Source organism: Hibiscus syriacus, unplaced genomic scaffold (genome assembly GCF_006381635.1).
Source record: "Hibiscus syriacus cultivar Baekdansim isolate YM2019G1 unplaced genomic scaffold, ASM638163v2 tig00110584_pilon, whole genome shotgun sequence".
In the NCBI taxonomy this organism is placed as follows: domain Eukaryota; kingdom Viridiplantae; phylum Streptophyta; class Magnoliopsida; order Malvales; family Malvaceae; genus Hibiscus; species Hibiscus syriacus.
In genome coordinates, this window is record NW_024062792.1 from 5585380 (window position 1) to 5610332 (window position 24953).

Sequence of the window (24953 nt, forward strand, 5' to 3'; positions counted from 1 at the left end):
AAATGCTCTCATTGTCATTATCATGGTCATAAGGAACATACTTGTCCTTTAAAGAAACGAAAATGTTTTAAAATTAGACAAGTATGGGTTCCTAAGAGAACAAGGGGTATTGAAACTAACGTTCAAGGATCCAAAGCAATTTGGATACCAAAATCCACTTAAATGTCTCTTGTAGGTGTGTGGGAGCAATAGTGATGAAAGTGATGATATTCAAGATGCTTTAGCCACACATGAAAAAGGAATGGATAACCTCTAAGCTTAATGCTTTTGCTTTTGATTATTTGGTTGCTCATTTGGATTTAAGCATGCATGAGTTTTGATTTTAAATGATTATGCATTATTGTCTTAATCTCATGTATGTTAAAAAGGGTTTATGATGAACAATTTAAAGTTTTAAATAAAATTTTCAGAATTTTAGTTCATCATAATAAAATTTTAGTCAAAATTGGTTTTAATGAACATGATATCTCTCTAACAATTGATATAAACTTTTCAAATGCTTTGATTTTAAATGCAAATGATATCTCTCAAACAATTTATATCAAAATTTTAAATTTTTTGACCTAAATTTAAATGTTTATGAATGTGCTTTATATTGTAAAAGATATCTCTCTAACAATTGATATCAATTTTTTATGCATAACATTTTTGGAAAACTTTATGCATATGCACTTAATTTCAACAATTGATTTTGCATAAAGTATTTTAGACTTGGATATATTGAATTTCGTGTGCTACTAACATGTTTTTATTCTTTGTTGAAATTTAATTTTTGTTTAAGTGTCAAGTTTTTAAAGCTAAATTTTGTTTGAAATGTATTTATTGAGGGGGAGCTTTTGATTTTTCAAATAAATTTTAATGTTAAATTATCACTTACTCTCCAATTTTATTTTAGAATTTTAAAGATTGAATTATTTTTAATATAACAAAAAGGGGGAGAATTATGGTTTGAAAATTTCAATTTTTTAATGAAAAAGGGGAGCTTAACATTTTCATATATTTTCCAACAATTGGTAACAATTGATATCTTTTTAACAATTGGTGTCCTTTTGTTAACAATTGGTATCTTTTTCATTAAACATTTTATTAAGGGGGAGTTTTACCAAAAATAATTTTTCAAATGTTTTGTTATTCCAAAAAGGTGGAGATTGTTGAACTAAGTTTTGATATAACAATTATGGCAAAATGTTTTTGAACTTGAATTGAATTTATTTGAAGTTTTCAAAAGGTTTCAAAAATAATTCAAAGTCCATTAAATTCGGATTTGAGCAAAAATACTAAGAGGTATCAATACCCCTATGAATGGGTACCGATACCCCTATGATTGGGTATCAATACCCCTATGACTGCTCAAACATCGAATGCAATTTTGGTACTGATACCATGCAAGGGTATCAGTACCATAGTACAAAGGAGTATCGATACCCCTTGAAGGAGTATCGATGCCCCAAGGCTCCAACGGCTATGAACGACAAGTTAAATTTGAAATTAACAAAGAAAGTATCAATACCCTATGAAGGGGTACCGATACCCCTTGTTTTGTAGAAAAATAATCTCCAAACGGCTCTAAAACATCCCCAACAGCTAGATACGACTTCATACTCATTCCAACATATAAATACAAGTTCAAGACACTTGAAGAAGTAAGAGAACACCTATGCAAGCAATCAAACACAAGAGAAGAGTTTTTCATTCTTATTTCATCTTTCTCTTGTAAATCTTGTGTTCTTGTGAGCTTAATTCTTATAAACATCTACCTTAGAGAGGTTTTATTGTTTACATTTCCTTTCATTGTAAAGGGGAAAGGTTTTAGCTGACCCCATTAAAAGCTAGGGAAATGTTCTAGTTTATCCCGTGAAAAACTAGGGAGTTTGTAAAGATTATATCTTTGTCCTTGAAAAAGAAAGAACAAATTAGTGAATTTGTTGGAAAATCCTTGGTAAGGAGCTAAGGTAGTGGATGTAGACTTGGTTGAGAAGTCGAACCATTATAAATTGTTCTGCAATTTTCTATCTTTTAATCTCATTACTCCCTAAACACAAAAACCGACCCGACCCCTCTTGGTGAACCCTTTCGATTTTTTATTCGATCTTTCGCAAATCCCAACAATATTCCGACAAAATGGAGGTCAAATTTAGACTTAGAGGGTCAAGGCAAAGCAATTGATGAAATATGGGACTGAATGACCACCATCTACAACCATCAAGCGTTAATTTCCTTACTTTTGATCGAATTCGAAGTATATTTCGACAAAATGAAAGTCGAATTCGAACTTAGGATCGAGACGAAGCGATCGATGAAATCCATGGCTAAACAACCACCATTTACGGCCGTCGACGATGACGTCCAATAATGACGGATAGTGGACGATCACCATCTAGGTTTAATTTTTTCAAGTTCATTGAACTTTCGAATTGTACATCTTTTAGTCACTCTAAATTATTTTATTATTATTCTATGACACAACATTTTTATATTTTATTAAATATAAAAAAATTTAAAAAAATAATAAAATAATATTTTATTATTATTGAGTTTTAAAAAATTAAATAAACATCACATTTTCTCATCATCATCGACATTTGGAACCGGCAGTCATTTGATCTCAAATTGTGTCAAGAGATTCATTTTGACACACTGGGTCTGAATCTGGTAGTTGTTTCACCGAAAAATGTTGAAAAACCCGTGAATCTTGAGTGGAACATTTCAGTTTCCTCAATTTTGATGTCATATTCATGGGCTTTGGAGCATGTTCCGACAAAATGTAGGTCAAATTTAAACTTAGGGGGTCAAGGCGAAGCGACCAATGAAATATGAGACCGAACAACCACCATCTACGGTCGTTAGCGTTAATTTCCTTACCTTTGATCGAAGTTGGAGCATGTTCCAACAAAATGGAGGTCGAATTCAAACTCGGGGTCGAGACGAAGCGATCGATGAAATCTAGGACCGAACAACCACCATCTGCGGTCATCGACGATGATGTCCAATAATGATGGATAATGGACAATCACCATTTGGGTTTAATTTTATATTTCAAATTATTTTTATATTAAATAGTAATAAAAAAATGTCATGTCATACCAAAATAATGATAAAATAATTCAGAGTAACCATAACATGAGCAATTCAAAAGTTTAGTGAGTAAATCAAATAATTGAAAGTATAATGAGTGAAATAAGAGAGAAAATAAAGTTTAGTGATGAATAATGTAATTTATCCAAATTTTGAAATAGAGAGTTGAAAAAGCAGTAAGGAAAATACTTTGGGACTACTGTTATCCTTGAGAATTTAGTTTAATTGTAAATTGAAGTATTAAAAGTTTTATAATGTTGAAATTTTTATCATATGTGAGTAATTTTATTTTAATTTCAATATCATTATTATATTTAGATTTTATCTCTATTATAATTATACTAATATATTTATAGTAATTATAATTATAATACATTATATATTTATTTTATATTATATTTACTTTATATTTTAGTTGGTTAATTTGTGGAGACCGCGTATTTTCTCAGTTGTTTCAAATTACTTAATCAACCGTTCGAATAAGTTTATTTTAATTAATTTGACTTTTATTAAATTGTTTAAAGTCTCAATGTAGTTTGTCAACCAATTATTGATGGTTAAAATTCATAATAAAATATTCTTACATATATTTTAAATTCTTTATAAAAATTAATAATCAATTAATATTTATCGATTTGATTATATTAATTATCTCAAAAGAATTCATCAATTCAATTAGAGTTAATTGCTCTACATGTCCCAAAACTATGACTACCATTTAAATTTTTCCTTAAATTTTTTTAATATTATAATTTCATCCTCAAACTTACTCTCATTCTACATTAATCCAGAAACTTTTCTAAACTCTAAATTCATCTCCAAACCATGGCCACCATTCTAAATTAAACCCTAAACTTTTGAACATTTCAATAACATCCCCAAAATAATTCAAAAATTTGGGGATGAAATTTGAATGTTCAAAAGTTTAGAGAGAAATTTAGAATGATGATCATAATTTATGGATGAATTTATAATATAAAAAAGTTTGTAATCAATTTAAAATAATAATTATAATTTGAGAATAAAAGTAAAATATTTAAAAATTAAAAAAATTAAAATAAGAATATAATTTGGAGAATCTTGATTTATCATTTAATTATTGTATAAACATTATTTATTTTAGGGTAAATTGTGTTTCCATTTTGACACGTTTTAGTACCTAAATGTTAGGTATGATTTTGAAACAAAAATTAAACGTTTAACAAATTAAAATGAAATAAAAACTAAATATTAAATATAATTTTAAAAAATTAATAATATAAATACTAAAACTGATAGTGTAGTGATTAAATGAATAGTTTACCCTTTCTTATATTATTTAATTAGAATACCGGTTACTTCAAACCGCGTCGGAGTTTAACACGTTGTTAACAATTTTATATAAAAAAATGCGATTCAAGAACGCGAAATAAAAGAAACTTCTAGAGACTGGAAAAATTTGTACAGAAAAGAAAAGGCTTGAAAATTTATTAGAAATGCACGAAAATCCCCAAATCTAATTTCTTGAATGGAAACCCTAACCCTAACCCGGATTCATCTCTTCGGATCCAAAACTTTCCCCCGCTTTCCGAATCTCCGTTTCTCCTTCTTCTTCGTCGGGGGCTGAAACCCCTTATACTAGGCTTTCAATTTAAATTTTATTGGTTTTACTTTCTTTTCTGTTTTTTCACAGATATAGATGGGATATGTGTTAATTCTACGGAAAATAGAGAAATAAGGATAGTGATATAGACAGAGATAGAGAAAGAGAGTTTAGAAAGAAAGAGATGGAGGGTGGGTCAGGATCAGATGGAGGAGGGATCGGGTCAATAGTATGGGTACGACGGAGGAACGGATCATGGTGGCCGGGGAAGATACTGGGCTCTGAAGAGTTACCATCTTCTCACCTTATGTCTCCAAGGACCGGTACTCCTGTCAAACTTCTTGGCAGAGAGGACGCCAGTGTGTAAGTCTTTTTTTCATTTTTTATTTGTGAATTTTATTGTCTCCATTTGTTTTAGCATTGCAAGAAAGAATTTACAAGTACTTTTCAATGTAACTAGTATAGAACTTTTATCTTGATGTTTCCACGGCTAGAGTAGTTTGGGATTAAGGATAGAATAGAACTAGTGGAAGAATAGAGAATAATGAGAATTATGTAAATTTTTATTAGAGTTTAGGGAAAATAAGGATAGAATAGAACTAGTGGAAGAATAGAGAATAATGAGAATTATGTAAATTTTTATTAGAGTTTAGGGAAAATAAAGTCAGGATGTTCCGAGTCTTACGTATTTAACATTTCAACATGAGGTTTAACTGAGCTTCAAACAGAAAGTGAGAACGACCCTGCAAATATGTGACATAAATTCTCATATCTGGTTCAGCTTTAGTTTGCTTAGGAAGTTGTGAGTGATCAATGTTTTACTCCTTAGTCTAGTCCTGTGTCACCCTGCAAAGTCTTTTGTGAAGATCTAAATTCTAAATATGTATATTTGTAGCTCCATCTGGCATGGTTTATAGGGTTTGAATGACATGTATCAATACATTATTATTTTCAATTAAAGAGAGAAGAATAAGGCGGAGGACTAATCGGAGCTTCAATTAAAATTTAATCCATCTATACCTAAAGTTATTTGTCAAACACCAGGACCAGTACCTCCACTTACCCATGCCCATTTTTATTTTCTTGATGGCACAGTATATGCTATCTTTGCTCAATGAAGGGCTAGTGTAATGCTTTGACTTCATTCATGTCCTTTAAAAATGCTTAGACTATTATGTTAGTTGAGAATGCCAAAAAGGAAACGACTTTAGCCGTTGTGCTTTGTGCTTGTTGAATTTGTATTGCCCTATCTATGGCCTTTTAATCGACTTTAAAAAATGCTCAATGAAGGGCTCATGTAATGCTTTGACATCATTCATGTCCTTAAAAAATGCTGAGACTATTATTTTAGTTAAGAAAGCCAAAAAGAAAACGACTTTTGCCCTTGTGCTTTGTGATTGTTAAATTTGTATTGCCCTATCTATGGCCTTTTAAACCTTTTTCGAGCAGGGGAACCTAAAATATTTGTTATCTTATTTCATTGCTTCTTCTTTTTTTATCGATGTTAGAATAAGAGATGCCATGGTCTTGTATAAATTTGCATGAAAGATACAAGACAACTAATTTTTAGAAGTATGGGGAAACTATTCAGTAATTTGTACGCAATAAAAGTGAGCGACTTGCATTATTTCCACCATTTTGCAACTGTTTATTTACACCATTTTGCAACTGTTTTTGTGGTCATTTTAATCTGAGGGTATTCCTGGGACTTCCATTTGCTATTGTCTTGTGTCTTGTGTATTATATTTTATGGATATAGTCTTTGTTCCATGGAAAATGTTTTTGTTAACCTCATTTTGATTAGAATATTTCTCTTAATTTTGCATGTAACATTTTTTTCATTCTTTTTGTCTTCTCAGTGATTGGTACAATCTAGAAAAGTCTAAACGTGTGAAGGCATTTCGATGTGGGGAATTTGATGATTGTATTGAAAGGGCAGAATCTTCACAAGGTATGCCACCCAAGAAAAGAGAGAAATATGCTCGACGGGAAGATGCTATCCTTCATGCACTTGAACTTGAAAGGGAATTGTTGAAAAAACAAGGAAATTTTGATATACCTTCCTATGCAAAAAGTAAACTTTCTGGTTCTGCTAAAAAGGATTCTGGAGGTTCAGATATTGGTAATGGAAAACCTGGGAACTCAAAATCAAATCAATCCAGGAGTCAAGATACTTCCACCAAGGGTGAGACAGTGAGCAGCACTGTACACTTGAAAGCACATGTTGAAAATCAGCCAAGTTGGAAAAATAATTCTGCTGAAAATTTACCCCGGATGAGAGGATTGCATGACTTGGGGCTCAAAACTGCATATGCAAAACAAAAGCATACATCTTTGGTTCCTATGGATGTTGATGAGACTCTATCTCCTTCAAGAAAGGTTTCTATTGTGGGAAGAACCAATCGCATTAATGGTAAATCTTGTTTAGATGAAATGAAAGGTTACATGAGGGGTTTACTGAACATTTTTTGGTTAATATAGGTAGCAGGAGTAACCCTTTTGTTCAAGTACTGCAAAACTAGAAGTCTCTCATATTTTTTGCATCCTGTCATTTGTGTTGTTTCTACTTCGATTTCAGGAGGAGAGGGGAGGCGAGGTGTTTCGCGAGTAAAGAGAAGTAGATGCATGTACTTCCCACCTGAGTCATTTGATGCCTCAGATTATAAAGAAGCTCCTCCAAACCAGATTGAGATGTCACCTCCCCTTTTTGTGGAATGTGGTTCTTATCCTTTCCCTAGTCACATGATTGAAGATAATGCTAGCGAGTTCTTGGAGGATGTTGAATCTGGTTCTTCTGAATCAACTTCCTCTGAATCTGAGTCAGAGTCTGATTCATCTGAGACTGAACCAGATATGGATGAGGATATCACTTCACACTCAGGTTAACTGAACTTATTCTTCATCCTAGTTTCATGTTTTATTCTGCGAAGATTATTATTCTTAATTCTGGTTTCATTTTTAATGTTGGGAAGGTTATCTTGGACCCTAGATAAATTTTCTTTCTCATATAGATTTGAGCATCTCCTGCAGACATGCAATCATTCTGTTGCTGTTACTTGACTTGAGAAGCTTATGGTTCCCATGCTGTTTTCAATTACCTATGTTACTCAAACTCAGAGGCGGTGTTAGGTGTATGTGCTGAAGTGTCTAATTCATCAATTGCCTTAAAATAAAAGATTTATGGATACAGCTAAATGAATATAAAACTAAGATTCAGGTGTGGGGACTAGTTAAAAGTTCAATAGAATGGGATTCTTTTATTAAACCATTAACAGGCTTTCAAATATTATTGTATATTTCAATTTTCTAAAATGGCTTCCGACTTTAAAACCTTTCCAAATCCTTTTAAGCTCAAATGCTCTAGTTAACCTCCTTGGCCCATAAAAGTAGATAAATTGAAACCCAAGTGTCCTAATTGACCTAGTGTTTAAAAAGGTGCAGCTGAAGCGCGCCTAAGCACTAAGGGGAGGCGAGGGCGAAGTTCCTAACTGAGTCTAGGTGAGGCGATTTCAATTAAGCGCAGCAAGGCACACCAGGCGCAGAAAGGCGCGCCTGTTCAATTTTTTTTTTCTTTGTATTTTTTATTTATTATGTTTTACATACTAACTTGGGCCAAAAGTGTGGGCCATATAAAAATAACATTAATCAAATGAAATTTAAACCCTAATACATAAAATGCTGAAGATGAATGGTCTTTGGTGTTTACATTGCATTAACTGTTCTTTTTGCTTGATTATACAGTTGGAACTCCAATCTTCCTTCTCATGTTATTTTCATTCCCTTTCTTCATCTTTCTCTGCCATCTACCTAGAGGATCCAAACCATATCCCATACTGATATCTATGTCAAGTCGTATGGACACAAGTGCTCCACCTAATATGCCATGTCTGAACAACAGATCTTTGTACGGCATTAATGGTGTTTCTTTATTTATAAGCATGTAACTGTTGGCTGTTAAGTAATATTTGGAATTCTCTTCCATATGAAAATGTAATTACTGTTATAAATTTTGCTCATGATGTATATGAACTGATTGTAATTAAAATGAATTATAGATTAGTGTGGTCAAATTTCATGGTTGAAATATAATGCTGGACTTATCAATAGGATAGATCTAGAATGAGATTTAATTGGCTACATATGAAATTAAAATTTCTCCTTATTTTGACATTTCTAGTTGCTGAGCCAAGCTATATTGAGAGGCCAACATCAAAGCATGCATGTAAATAGCAGGGATAATAGAATTGTATTATAAGATTAACAATTTTCAGGGCCTATATATGTGTGTATAATCTTTTGAATTTGACTTAATCTGCAAGACCAAAGTTTATGAAATTGAGTATTCTTGGGGCCCATGGCCCCTTGTGGTCTTGACTTCCATCCATTGCTGCCCTTTCGATTACCTTAAGAATTTGAAGTTTGGCCAAGAACACACCATGCCTTCACTAACTTTTTGTGATATTTCGCTGTTTCTCGGACTCGGCATATTAAAACTGTCGACAGAACATTACATATATGAGTGTGGGTAGGGATCTGAGTTGGGTTCTATCGACTTGTCTGGGAGATGAAGAAAGATGGTAAAAAGAAAATGAAAGAAACATGAGAAGATTGGAGAGTGCAAATGACTACTTTTCTTCCCTTTCTTTTTCTGCCAACTTCCTTTTCCTTTTGTTTTGTCCATTCGGTTCATTTTGCTTGGATTTTGTATGCTTTGGGTCAATTAGGACACTAAGTTCAGTTTATCCACTTTTTTGGGCCAACAAATAGGTTGATTGTATGTTAGAGGATTCAGGTCTAGGCAAGTTCTAAATTCAAAATTGGTTTTCAGAAATTGGACCGTATGATGTTATTTGAAAGTCCATTCATGATTTGACAAAAAAAAAGGAACCATTATAATTGAGAACAAATATACTATTATATAAAAGTTATTATTGGCACCCGTACTTAGTTTTGAATTTGTTTTAGTGGTAAACCCGTGTCTTGGATATAAGGCAATCGATGATCATATGCACACATGGATACTTGCACACTAGTCAGAGAAACATAGGTATTGATAACCCGATGGATTTGATGTTCAGTTCGGGAAGCATCATGGTCTGCTTAACTATTGGTATATTTGGGTAACCTATTATTCACCTCATTATTTCCTTATTCTTTGCATTCAGGTGCTACTGTATGTAAGGATGTCCGGTTGGGTGCCTTCCGAAGACCTGACACACCCGGAGGTGGAAGCATGGGCCAGGGAGAGTCTGATGAGTCATCTCTTTCTGGTGAGATGTCTCACTTTTACTCTCATAATCATCCTTCTATGAACGAAGCTGTGTCCAAATGGCAATTAAAAGGGAAAAGGAACATGAGGAATCTTCCAAAAAGATCCATGGATGTTGCCCAGGTAAGGGGTTATGATGGATCTGCTCATGGGATATATCATGAAGAAAGGAGAATTTTCAGAAGAAGGCCATTGGGTCATAGTTCTCATTTAAATCACGACTTTGACGATGATGTTGATGTGATTGATTCAAGTGCAAAAGATTTTGGGACCCAAGTGGTTGGATTTGATGATAGAAGATATCTGCGTACACCAAGGGATACATCCAGAAGAAGTTTTAGTTTCAATCATAACATCACTGATTGGGAGGCATGCCTTGGAGAACCATGCTGCTGTGGAAAGAGAGTGGGAGGACAAAGTGTGGCACTTTGATCCGATATTCGCCGCCTATCATAATTTCCGTGGGAAAAGAAGATCTATGTTGATGGATGTGGACTTGAAAGTCCAAGCAGCTATCCGAAACAATCTGTGCCTATTGTTCATTGATAAGCAAGTTGGATGGGAAGGCCATAATAGGGCATCCCATTCAGATTGAAGTTCTATAGACAGTTCAGGTGAGACCCTTCTCCGCTCTAATGATATTTTAGTAATGGACTAAATAACCCTGCATGGAGGACTGCCAAGAGGACCAATTTTAGGGTCCCACGGCCGGCCTCACCCACCATTTGCATTGGGCAGTTATGAAGGTTCTGAATATCAGTCCTTGGACCATGAAGGCAAACCATCTTTCAAGAAATACGATATAGGAAGTTCGACTATTGGGCAGGCATGGTTAAAACTCATGTTCACACTCTCCAACCAACGGGAAGTTCCCAAAGAAGTTACCGAAGAAGGTAAGCTTATTTTCTAGCCAGAAAACAAGAGCTCTGTCATCAATAGGTATAGAACGTAGTCTCGGTTTGAAGTCTATATGTGGTAGCGATAACCACGAAATGGACAGATTAATGAAGCCAGAGTGTTCTGGACCTACAACAGTGGCTTGCATACCTGTGAAACTAGTATTCAGTAGGTTACTTGAAAAGATCAATAGGCCACCATCAAAAGCAGTTAGTAAAGTGATTCTCTCCGGTGGTGGTGATGCAGTATAGATCACATTGTACATTGATACGATGAAACATTAAATATTCTTAGCAAAATAAGCATTGCTAATTGCTTCTTCTTTTTTGTTTTGACAAAAGCATTGTCAAGTGCATGTGTCCTCTTTTATTATCAGCATCGAAACTAAGAAGCACACAGATGGGTATTTGCATAATATCAGGCTTCCTCAGTACAACCTATTCCATTAATACCCTAGTAATGTTACTGTATTCTTTTCAAGCAGTCAGGTAAGGGATGTATAGTTTTACCAATTCAAGCAAGCACAAGTCAACGAATAAAAATTTCATCTTATGTATTATTTGATTCTAATTTAAACGATTTTTTATAATCATGTACAAGATATATATATTTGAGGGATACGACTCAAATTTGAAAAGAAAATACACTAGTTATTAAAAATTTCAAGTTATTTGAGTTCTATTTATAACTCGATTCAAATTAAAAAAATTCGAGTTAAGTTTATGAGGTTATAACTCAAAGTTAATTTGAGTTGAGTCAAATTGAAATGATCAATTTTTCAAATCGAGTTAATTTTGTTCACCTCTAAATACGAGTAGATTGATTTAAAAGTGGGCATTTTATGGGAATTTTCATGACAAAACACAAACGATAGATGGTGGAGTCTTTTGCTTTTGCTCTTGCTCGTCCTTTTCATTTTTATCGTTTTTTAAGATGTGCAATTATAATGTATGGGTTTAAAATACAATCAGGTAATATAAAAATTAAAAAACAAAAATTAATTGTAACAAATTTTTTATCAAGAACAAAATTTAAAATTATAGTAAATTAGATAACATTTTAAATTTATGGAATGTAACATTTTTTATTGTAAGAAAAACTATTACCAATTGTATAATTTTTTAATTTAAATAAAGTTATTACATTTTAAGTTAAAATCCACCGTAAATTAACCTTAAATTGTATAACTTATACATTAGAACGGGGTTCTGATCATCAATATTAAAAATATAAGATATCAATTGTATTCATTTTTTAATTAAGTTAAATTGATTACAAAGTAGTATTTGTTCTAAATACTCTCGACTATTTAACAATAAACGTTTAATCACCCTACTGCAGCTGTTGGTACTCAAACCCATGACTTTTGACAATTGTATTCATCTAAGCATATATATAGGTAGTGTTATAACCATTTTGAAAATTATTTAATTTAAAAACAATTATGACTTTATTAGGGAAAAATTGGATTATTGAATTATTTTGAATCATAATGAATTGGAGTAGCCATCGACCTTTGGATTAGGGAGGTCGAATACCCAAAAACGTCTTTTAAAACAATTAAAAATCATTTAACAGACAAAAGTTGGTCTGTATTTACCAAATTATGACTTTATTAGGGAAAAATGGATATTGAATTATTTTGAATCATAATGAATTGGAGTAGCCATCGACCTTTGGATTAGGGAGGTCGAATACCCAAAAACGTCTTTTAAAACAATTAAAAATCATTTAACAGACAAAAGTTGGTCTGTATTTACCAAACATTTATTTTTAAAAGGTTCGGGAGTCAGTTACACGAGGGGAAAACTTACCACCACAGCGCCCAAAATTGGTACCTAGTCGCTCATGCATTGTAATAATAGTGGAAATTGAAAATTCAAATCGAAATTTAGAATACGATCCTTTTTATTGAATATTAATTAATTTATTTCGAATTAATTATTAGATAAAATTCTTTAACTTGGAAAAGAAATCTCAAGATTCGCAATCCTCCATTGAAAAAGCTATCTCATCTATTTCTTATCTGTAAAAGAATGTTCTCTCATCGAATTATTTAAAAATATTAAATTGAATAAGAAATTAATATCATAACTTGCATGAAATAATTCGTTACTTTAAAAAAAAGCATAAATTGTCAATACTTAGGGGTTGTTTGTTTACTTTAGAATGATTAAGTGCTGACTGATTCAAATGTTGAATGATTCAAATGTTGAATGATTCAGAGGCTCTGTATGAATTAGCTCTGAATATGACATGTTATTTGATAATGGCTCTGAATCATTCAGAATGTACTTCTGTGTTGAATCAGTCAGCACTATTTTGCTGAATCAGTCAGCACTGAATCATTCAGATGTGCGAAACAAACGCGCTGAATGCTGAACGGTTCAACATTCAGCGCTGAATGGTTCCATTAAGAGGTAAACAAACAGCCCCTTAAATTAAAATAATAAGGGCTAATTAAAATATCACTATCGAAATAACCATCCAGCTTAGTTGGTAGAGCACAAGGTTCTTAACCTTGAGGTCGTGGGATCGAGTCCCACGGAAGGCATTTCATAATTCGGAGGTCTCTTACGGAAGCTGCTCTCAACCTGTGTGGGGGTAGCCTACTATCTTACTCCCCCTTACCCATATATATGGGAAAAAGGGACAAAACCATTTTTTTAAATATCACTATCCTTTTAATAGAAAAAAATAAATGCTCACTATCATTTTAATAGAAAAATAAGAAATGCTCGATTTATTTCAAGTTCACACTTCGTTCGAATGGTGTCTTGAATCACACTTCTTCCATGAAGTAGTTTTTTTCACGCCCATTCTATGATAAAGATTCTTGAAAACGGTTTTGAATATAGAAGACATTAAAATTTGGCAAATAAAATGAGCATTTTGTAGTTATATGTCGATTTAAAAAGCCAAAATATATATACATAAGGGTCATAAAAATATTATCTAAATATATATATATATTGTATATTTAGCAACCAATATTTATTAGTATACTAAAATTTCCGTAAAATAAATATCACATTCATATGATAAACACTAAAATAAAATGGCAGGTACAAAGTCCAAATTAGTAAATTTGAGGTTTAAAAAAGGACTAAATCAAAGCTCAGTAGAAGTAACTAGGTCTAATCACGAGAATAAATTAAAAGTGACCCAAAATAAAACTTTCATAATGTAAACAAGACAGAAATTAAGGACTTGGAGCCTGAATAGTCATTTTCTCATATAGTAAAGCAAATGACTAAAATAAAATAACCAGAAATTCGAAAGGATAAATGGGTGTGCCTACGCTCTCTGGAAGGTTAGCCTGATGGCAGATGCTGTAATCTGAAATTTGACATCGAGTAGGTGAGCTAAAAAGCTATAAAGGGAAGTCATATATGATTTCTTGGTAAGCAGAATGGCTGAAATTTACAAGCCATTGAACTTTGACTTCCCAGACGAAGACTTAATGGCCATATCTTTAAAACAAGTGAGTACTTCCACATGTGATTCCTAGAAAATGCATTTTGATGGTGCATCAAATGCATTAGGACATGGCATTGGGGCAATATTGGTCTCCCCTAAAGGAAATCATTACACGTTCACTAGTATATTGAATTTTGATTGCACCAATAATGTGACAGAGTAAGAGGCTTGTGTTTCGGGGGATTCGAGCTGATATTTGATAGAATATAAGGACTTTACAAATATATAAAGATTCGGCCTTAGTGATATATCAGCTCCGAGGAAAGTGGGAGATAAAGGATGTAAAGCTGGTAGAATACAGAAAGCTCATATTAGATCTACTTGAAGAGCTCGATGAAGTCACTTTCCATTACATATATAGAGAAGAAAATCAAATGGTTGACGCCTTAAATAACTTGACAGTAGCCTTCAAGGCTGGCAGGGAGTCTGACATTATGCCAATGGACATGCAGTCGTACGAATACCCATCTCATTACTGCCAAATTGAAGAGGTAAAAGATACAAAACCTTAGTACTACAACATCATGCAATACATTAAGAATCAAAGCTATCCGGAGAAATCCACCTAGATTGACAAAAGAACAATCAGAATGATGGAAGTCGAATATTTTCTGGACGGAGAAATCTTATACAAGAAAATTCATGATCAAGTCTTGTTAAGAGGTGTAGATGCAGAAGAGGCAAAGATGATCTTGGAAGAGGTACATGACAGAGTTTGCAGAAATCATGAGAATGGCCATATGATGTCAAGATAAATTATGATATGCAGGTACTTTTGGTCCACATTAAAAAGTGATTGCATCAATTACACTAGAAGATGTCATAAGAGCCAAATTTATGGGGATAAAATAAATGTTTCGTGTCAACCTCTTCACGTGATGACAACACCATGGCCATTTTCTATGTGGGGCATGGATGACATTGGACAAATCCATTCGAAGGCTTTAAATGGTTATCGGTACATTCTTGTAGTAATTGATTATTTTACCAAGTGGGTGGAGGATACGTCATATGCCAGTGTCACTCAGTCTACTATTTGTAAGTTCTTGAGAAAAAAGATCACATGTCGGTATGGTTTACCCGAAAGAATCATTATTGATAATGCAACGAACCTAAACAATAAGATGATGGACGTTGCTTGTGAACAGTTTAACATAAAGCATCACAAATCTACTACTTATAGACCAAAGATGAATGGAACAATAGAAGCAACAAACAAAAATATCAAGAAAACAGTGGAGAAAACGACTAAGACATACAAGGATTGGCACGAGAAATTATCTTTTGCTCTGTTTGCTTACCAAACTTCGATACGAACTTTGACTGGGGCAACCCCATTTTCATTAGCATATGGGATAGAGGCAGTATTGCCCATTGAGGTGGAAATCCCATCACTTCGGGTTTTGTCAGAAGTCAAACTAGATAATGCAGAATGGGTGCAAACTCGATATGATCAATTGAACTTAATAAAAAAAGAGGTTGAAAGCCATTCATCATGGTCAACTCTACCAAAAATGAATGATTTGAGCACATAACAAGAATAAGCACCCAAGAGTTTTCTAAGAAGGAGATCTTGTACTGAAAAAGGTCTAGCCAATCCAAAAGGACTACATAGGGAAATGGATGCCAAATTGGGAAGGACCTTATGTCGTCAAGAAGGTTTTCTCTGGAGGAGCATTGATCTTGACTGAAATGGGGACTATCTAATCCCGTTAAATCTGATGTAGTCAAGAAATATTTCGTTTAGGGTGAAAACTCGAAAGGGTACCCTAAGTTGAAAGAAGAAAGTAAAAGAAAAGAGGAAAAAACTTTTAGAGTGAAAACCCAAAAGGGCACTCTAAATGGAAAAAAAAAATAAAAATAAGGTGGGTCCAAGATGAAAACACGTAAAGGGCATCTTGAAACCAATGAGGGATCCAAGTTGAAAACCCGAAAGGGAATCTTGGATAATGATCCAAGATTCGCACATGGGAAGGATCTCGGATCAAGGCAGTAAGGCATCACGACATCCAAGTCTTCTGCAGACTTGAAAATTTGGAGGAACTTTGCACTCTCCCAAACGTTTTCACATATTCGAAGTCCCCTTGAAAAAAGTTATACTCAAAAGTCATCTAACGGTGTGTCGATTCAAAGGCGTCTGCATTATCGAGATCTAGGGAATTTACTTGTATTTCATTTTTATGTATTGACTTTTCAGAGTGTTTTCTATGAACTCTTTGTTCTTTTTCCTCATAAATAAATATGTCGATTTCTCTAAAAGAAAACAATTCCTTTTAAGCATCTTAGATTGAATTTAAATAAGAATGATTTATTCACTTATAAAAAGATAATTACATTTTATTGTACAAAGGTTTTCCGAAAGGTACAGGTGTTCGGAAGCCGATATGAGTTTTGTAGTATACTCAAGCTAATGGGTTCTAGTTCATTGAAAGGCATTATTTAAAGCAAGACTAGAAGCGGACCTTCTTTTCACAAGTTCAACGGATTAAAGCCTATTAAAGAATCCAGGATTAAGAATCAAAAATTCAAGATTCTAGAATCAAAAGTCATCTGAAATGACCACAAGAGATTGATACTTCTCTATAAACCCTAAAATAACATATTGCATATGCATTTTAGGCATACATAAGAACATTGCATCCATATATGTATAATTTTGTAGATTGTTTTTCTTAAATCAGCTTCAAGAGTACTGGGTTCAAAGGAAGCTCCAAAATTGGAAATGACACAGCCTATCCAAGCACGATTTCAACTTCACAATGAAAGATCTCGTACCCAAAAGTTTTGACTTAACTTCATGACGAAGGAGTCACCCACGATTTCAACTTCACAATGAAGGATATCTTACCCAAATGTTTTGACTTGACTTCACATAGAAGGAGTCACCCACGATTTCAACTTCACGACGAAGGATACCGTGCCCAATAAGATCAAATTAAATTTACAAACAATTAGTCATCTGCAATAATAGGGAGCTATTTCCTAGCCTAATTTACAGCATAGCTCAAGGCGAGAAGGGCTATCGGTCAACGGAAACTTTCGAGTTCGATTCCATTCAGCTCGAAGGCATATCAACCGCATGGTAACAGCAAGGAACTACTTTATGGTCGAATTTTCTAACCAAGGTCTTTAAGTCAAGAAGAAGATCAAGGTCGACTACGATTTGGAAACAAGAATTCACTTTCCAAACCATATTTCGAGCTAGATTTCAACTTCACAACGAATGATATCGTTCTCGAAACATCCAAGATCGACTCAGTTTCAGGACGAAGAAGTTACCCGCAATACGGCTCAACAATAGGGAATTTTCCTCTTTTTTTCTCGAATCTCAACCCCGCAGCAGAGGATATTTGAGAAAAGATTCGACGACAATATTGAGTTGGATTTCAAACTCAGAAATCGCCAACCCTCACAAGAACATGCTTGTTTTAAAGCCCATGTGCACCGAACGAAAAATTTGTGTCTTTTTGTCTTTGCCATTATTTTCGTTGCATAATAATGGGCAAAGAGGGATAGCTGTAGACACTTATTTTCGTCCGGATCTTTATTATATAATATAGTACATATAATAATTTCAAATATAGTTTTGAGAAAATATAATATATAGTTTTTGAAATCTTATTTTAAAAAAAACTTATAATATATGGTTTTTAAAACGGTTTTGAAAACATATAGTTTTTAAAATAATTTTAAAAAGGTATATATATATAGTTTTTTGAAATAGTTTATGAAAACGTGTAATATATAGTTTTTTAAAACAGTTTTGAAAACATATAGTATATAGTTTTTTAAAATATTTTTGAAAACGTATAATATATAAATTTAAAAAACGGTTTTGAAAACATATAGTATATAGTTTTTAAAATAATTTTGAAAATATATAGTATATAGTTTTTTAAAATATTTTTGAAAACATATATAATATAATTTTTTGAAAATGTATTTTTGAAAACATAGTATATGGTTTTGAAAATATAATATATTATATGGGTTTTTTAATACATTATTATTATTATTATTTATTTTCTTTTTTATTTATTTTATTATTTTTTATCGTTTTCAGGTTCAAATAGCCCAAGTTTGGGTTTAATTCGATCCAGAATGCAGCCTAAAGACACTTGTTTTTTTTCATTTGATTATTATTTATATTATATATATATATATATATTATTAAAATATTATTTACAAATAGTCCCAATTACAAATCAGTAACCCAAAGAAAAGCCTAAACCATTTAGGGTTTATATCATAACCGCCAGTATCAATCTCAGCCGTTAGATTTGGCAAGATCTAACGGTCCAAAAGCCTCCAGATGAAAACCCTAGGGTATCATAACCCTAGGGCCACGCGGCGCCGCCTCTGCTTCCAGCCACTCCATGTCGTTCCACCCGCTGTCACGACTCCCACCGAAGGCTTCCAGAAAAGCCATTTCAGCCACACATGTCGCCCAACAGTGAGTCACCACTGGAAGTTTGGTGACTCACCAAGCTTTGGCATTTTACCCGGTCTGAAGCCATCACCGGTGGTGGCTATAAAGCCACCGAGCCCCTTCCAACGAGAGAGAAGGAAGCCAGAGAACAACAACCAAACCACCAAAATACAAAAAACAAATAGAGAGAAACCTTATCGAGGAGTCACATAGTCGCCGGAGCCTCCAAATCTCGCCAGAGAAACAAAATACTGAAGGTATTGTTTTTAGATCTATGCAAATAATTTTTCGGCCACCATGTACGGTGGCCGGCGGTGGAGGTTAGCGGCGGCAGACGACTGCCGGCTGATGATCGGATTCCCTCCGGTGAGGGAATCCTAGAGAGAGGCGAGGGAGTTTTTTTAACTCTCTCAGCTAGAGAGAGAAGAGGAAAGAACAAATGAGAAAATGACCCTTAGGGTCGGGTATAATAGGGTTTAAATACCCTCACCAAAACGACGTAGTTTTGGTGAGGGCCTTTATGTAATTTCACGCACGGCTAAACTATTCCCGCAGCCACTGTAACTTTAAAAACTTGCAATTTGATCCTTATAGCATGTTTTTATTTATTATAATTTGGTATTCTAATTTTAATTTATTATAATTTAGTCCTTTACAGTAAATATATATATTTTAGGCAAATAACCGATTTAGCCCTCATAATTTTATTAATTAATATTTTAAACCCGAATAGCATGTTTTAATTTGTTTTAATTTGATGTATGAATTTGATATAATTTTATTTTAGTCCCGAAATTAAATAAATGTAAAATAGCATGTTTAATCCCTGTAATTAGAAATAATTAATTACAAATTAGGTATTTAATTTTAATATGTTATAATTTAGTCACTAATTTTAACATTTTCATTTTTTTTTATTACAAGTTTTTAATATATAGTTTTAATTTTATTCATTCATTGTTCAGTCAAATTTTTATATGTTTCTTTTAAATATATTTAATTATTATTATATAAATATATATATATAATAAATAATATTTATCTATTTATTTTATTTCTATTAAAATCTTATTTATAAATTTAATAAATTACTTTTAAATCATTTTAAATTATATTTTATTATTTATTTTTCAATATTAAGAAATGGCAGTCTTAAAACAACTAAATGTCCATTTTCTGATATTTATAAATAAATAAATAATTTAATTTTTATATATATTAATTATTTTTAGATAAATGTTTTATTAATATTTATTTATTTTTTTTAATATAAAGAAAAGAGATGTCTTAAAACACCTAGAAGCCATTTTCTTATATTTCTAAATAAATAAATATCTTATTTATATGTATATATAAATTAAAAAATTTTCTTAAAATTATAATAATAAATTTGAAATAAATAGGATTATAAATTAAATATATCTTCAAATTTTTAAATTTCTAAAAATAGAGACAATTTATAATTAATGAGTACCAATTTTGGGCGTTATAGGGGTGCTAATCATTCCATAAACGTAATCGACCATGAATCCTTTTTATTAAAAATTGTTGGTTATACGCATATCAGTTTATCTTTTAAATTATGTTTTCTTAAAAACTATTTTAAAAGATTGTTTTTAGGTATTTGACCTACCTAACCCAAAAATGTCAATGGCGACTCCCAAAATATTTTTTAAATCAAAATCATTTATTTATTCGTTTTATTTTTTTCCGCCAAGTAAAAATTTTGTGCCCGGGCGAAAATCGGTTACGACACAACCCAACCGAGCTAGTTGGCCTGACCCCAGCAAGCCAACCCAGTTAGGCGACTTGACCCAACCTAGTAGATTAGGGTTTTATCCTTAAGTAGGGGTGTCACATGGTGTAGCACATGAGGGTCACGCGCTGGGAAGGCAACACCGAGAATCCCGAGCCAGTTTCTGGTGACTAACCGGCCTAGATTTTTGGCATCTCAAATCACAGTAGAATCGGAGCAAATGAGAACCACGTCTCCACAACTGTCGACAAATAAGGAAACATATCCTCAAAATCCTATCAAACCAAAAATGAGGGGAACAACCCCGTATTTTCGGTTGAATAACCACCGTCCAACAACTATATAAGACCCTACAAGTCGAACAAGAAAAAATGAAGAAATTGAAACTACACAGCAACACAATCAACCAAAAACCATATTCGAAAGCTTTAAATGTTGTAACGATCATAAGGATTATGGAGTACTACCCAAGTATATCAACTATTCCTAATACCGATACACTCACTGTTCACACAACCCAACGGTCATAAAATTTGAATTTAATGAAGGGGTATCGATACACCTTGATAGTGTACCGATACACTGTTTTGGGCAGCCTATTTTTGTAGAAAAATAATCCCCAAACAGCTCCAAAACATCCCCAACAGCTATATTCGGCTTCAAACTCATTCTAAGTTATAAATACAAGCTGAGGACACTTGAATAAGGAAGAGAACAACTATACAAGCAATCAAACACAAGAGAAAAAGTTTTTCATTCTTATTTCATCTTTCTCTTGTAAATATTGTTCTTGTGAGCTTAATTCTTGTAAACAGATACCTTTGAGAGGTTTATTTGTTTACTTCTTTTATCATTTTGTAAAGGGGAAAGGTTTTATCTTAGCCCGTGTAAAAGCTAGGGAAAGGTTCTAGTTTATCACCTGAAAAACTAGGGAGTTGTAAAGGTTATCTCTTTGTCCTTAAAAAGAAAGAACAAATTAGTGAATTTGTTGGAAAATACTTGGTGAGGAGCTAAGATAGTGGATGTAGACATGGTTGAGAAGTCGAACCACTATAAATCGCTGTGCAATTCTCTATCTTTCAATCTCTTTACTCTCTAAACACAAAAACCGTTCCGACCCCTCTTTGCAAACCATTCCCGTTATCAATTCAAGCTTTTGAAAATACCAACAATTGGTATCAGAGCCTAACTCGTTAGAAGGTTTAACATCCTTGAGACGATCCTCGAAGAAGCTCTACTAATTCCCGATGCAACCGACAAAGAAATGGCTTCAACCTCCAGTGTTTATTACCTTGAAGATATACCTATTATGGATTCGCGACCGCTCAACAAGCCACCCTTCTTATATGGAGAAAATATGCTCATTTGAAGAATAAGATGATATACTTTATTCAGGCCTATGATCTAGGAGCTTGGAACTCAATCATGAACGGTTACTCCTCTCCACCCGGCAAGTACGACGATTGGAGAAAAGAAGAGCAGAAAAAGTTCCAGCTTAATTCTAAGGCTATACATATTCTCTTGTGTGCTTTAGGCCCAAATGAATATGGAATAATATCATCTTGTTCTAGTGCCAAAGAGATTTGGGATAAGCTCCAAGTCACTCATGAAGGAACCGATGAAGTGAGGGAATCAAAGAATATTCTTCTCAACCATAGCTATGAGAACTTCAAGATGAAACCCGATGAAGACATCAAAGCTATGACGGATAGATTTTTCATGATTATCAACAGTATCAGGGGATTTGGAGAAATAATCCCTAATGAGAAGCTTGTAAGAAAGATGATCTACTCTCTTACAAGTTCGTGTCAATCGAAGAAGACCGCCATCATCGAAGCTAGAGACCTAAAATCTCTCACTCTCGACGAGCTAATTGGTTCCCTTCTCACTCATGAGATGATGTTGAAGGAAGAGGAAAAATATGAAGAAAAGAAAAAAAGAAGAAGAATGAGGTAGGCTTTACCTTCAAATCCACCAATGAAAACTATCAAGATTCAAGTGATGAGGTAGATGAAGACGATGATGAACAAGAAGAAGAGATGGTCAAGCTCTTGAAGGAACTCAAGAGATTCATGATTTCCAAGGAAGTGAAATATGAATCAACTAAGAAGAAGAGTCCCCCGGTGTGCTTCAATTGTCAAAGAAATGGGCATGTCAAGTATGAATTTCCTCTTCTAAAGAAAAAGGGGAAGAAGAAATTTGTTGCATCTTGGAGCGATGAAGATGATTCCAATGATGAAGATGAAGTAGTCAACATATGCCTCATGGCCACTCAAGAAGAATTCGAGGTATCTTCTAACTCAAATGAATTTAATTCATTTACTTTTGATGAGTTATAAGATGCTTATAATAGGTTGTATTTGGGATTTGAGACCATGAATTCCAAATATACGAAATTAATTTCAAAACTCAAAATTGAAAATAAATCGATTTTGAAAGCTAGAGTTGATTTTGAAAATCAAAATGAAATTTTGAAAAATGATTTAGAGCTTTCAAAAATCAAAATAAATGATTTAGAAAAGAAAACTTTTGAGTTAGGAGTTAAGCTTGAAAGCTTAACAAAAGAAAAAGAATTAATTTATAAAAACCACCTATTTTGTTAAAAATAGTAAAATGCTTACATTGTCATTATCATGATCATTTGGAACATACTTGTCCTTTGAAGAAAGGAAAATATTTTAAAATTAGGCAAGTATGGGTTCCGAAAGGAACAAGGGGATTTGAAACTAACGTCCAAGGATCCAAAGCATTTTGGATACCAAAATCGAAATAAATGTCTCTTGTAGGTGTATGGGAGCAATAGTGATAAAAGTGAAGATATTCAAATGCTCTAGCTGTTAGAGTATGCCCAAATACCAATCATATTATGATTGTAATAATACTTTTATTTACTGATTTTATTGAATAAAGGCATTGTCGCTATTATTTTCAGTTATATATATATATGTGTTTAACATAAACTGGAAGATAATAAAGTCCATATAATGACATAATTGTTATTATTAAAAGATCCCTAGTCAAGTATTATTATGGTCATGGACAATAATAATACACTTAAGACTAACATGTTATTGATTGATGACAACGAGTTGTCATTGATATAGAGATGTAAGAATTGATTCATGATTATATTGTTAGAGAACAATATATTGGATTAACCCACCATGAGCAGATGTCTTGGATTATTATGTGATAGTCATAACATTGCTCATGGTGATGACTCTATGTATGATCCTCAGACTTGAGATCAATACTATCGCAACATATATTGTTGTATGTTTTGATGCAGCTAAACAAGCTCCGTAACTAGATGCTCTATAAAGACTGTTATTGAATATATCTTAATATATGTAGTGGGTATGTATGATTAAAATAGGATTTGTCCTTTCTACATAATAGGAAATATATCACAGGCTACTTGATTGAGTAAGACTAGAAACGCATGTCCATACTCGAATAAGTTGATATGAGACATCATAAAATTATTCGTTAATTAAAGTCTACTATAGATATCAAGAAACAATAGATGGGCTATACAAGTGTGACTATTCCAAGACTTGTGCCTATTCTAGATATAAAGGACATAAGGATGTAATACATAAAAGAGTTAATCACCAAGATGATATGTCAAATCATATTTTCTTGTAACTTAGGTGACAATGATATATTGCTAGATGTCACTCATTGTATGTAATATTAAAATTGTTCTAATAATTACTGGTAACGTTACAAGAACCTACAGGGTCACACCCTAGGATTGAAACGAGCAAAGATGTACAATTTGTTGTACGATTCTAAAATATATCTAGAGTTAATTAAGTATATGTTTTAATAATCCCGAATATTTAATTTCAATTAATTAAATATAGATTTAAGTAATTTGAAATAATAAAATCCCTAATATGATTAGGGTAATTTGGATATAAAAGGATTATTAAATTCTAATTAATTAAATATAGATTTAGTTCATTTGAAATAATAAAACCCTAATATAATTAAGGTAACTTGGCTATAAAAGGGTGTGTTAGGTCTAGCAGTCTTTTTAGAGAACACGCACAAAACCTTCATCCATTTTCTCTCAAAACAGTTTTGGGGGAAAACAAAATTGCTCTCAATCGGGTGAACTGAGTAGAGGCTGAGACGTGATTTCGTTGAGGCTTACGATTCGAACCGATCTACGCCACCAGTATTCACTGCTGTCCTTGTTATTTTTCAAGGAACCCGCTGAAAGTATTTGCATATCTTCCTCCCGATTTCAGTTTTTCGTACTTGGATCGCTGGTGAGACCGTCGAGTTTTGTTTTCGCTACGCCATGGGGTGCGCCGACGGTCCCAACAGTGGCATCAGACCTACTTGTACGATCTGAATTTGGGTTAAAGTTTTGGTTGATGCGATATGTATGAGATGCATGTTCTAGTTTTATCGATTTCGGTAAATATGTTGATATCATTGTTCGAATTGATAA

The 24953-nt window shown here is 33.0% G+C and overlaps 1 pseudogene; it reads left to right on the forward strand.

The window, feature by feature from the left end:
- The first annotated feature begins 4510 nt into the window (after positions 1-4510).
- LOC120133522 lies at positions 4511-11140 on the forward strand (annotated as a pseudogene).
- Positions 11141-24953: the final 13813 nt, after the last annotated feature.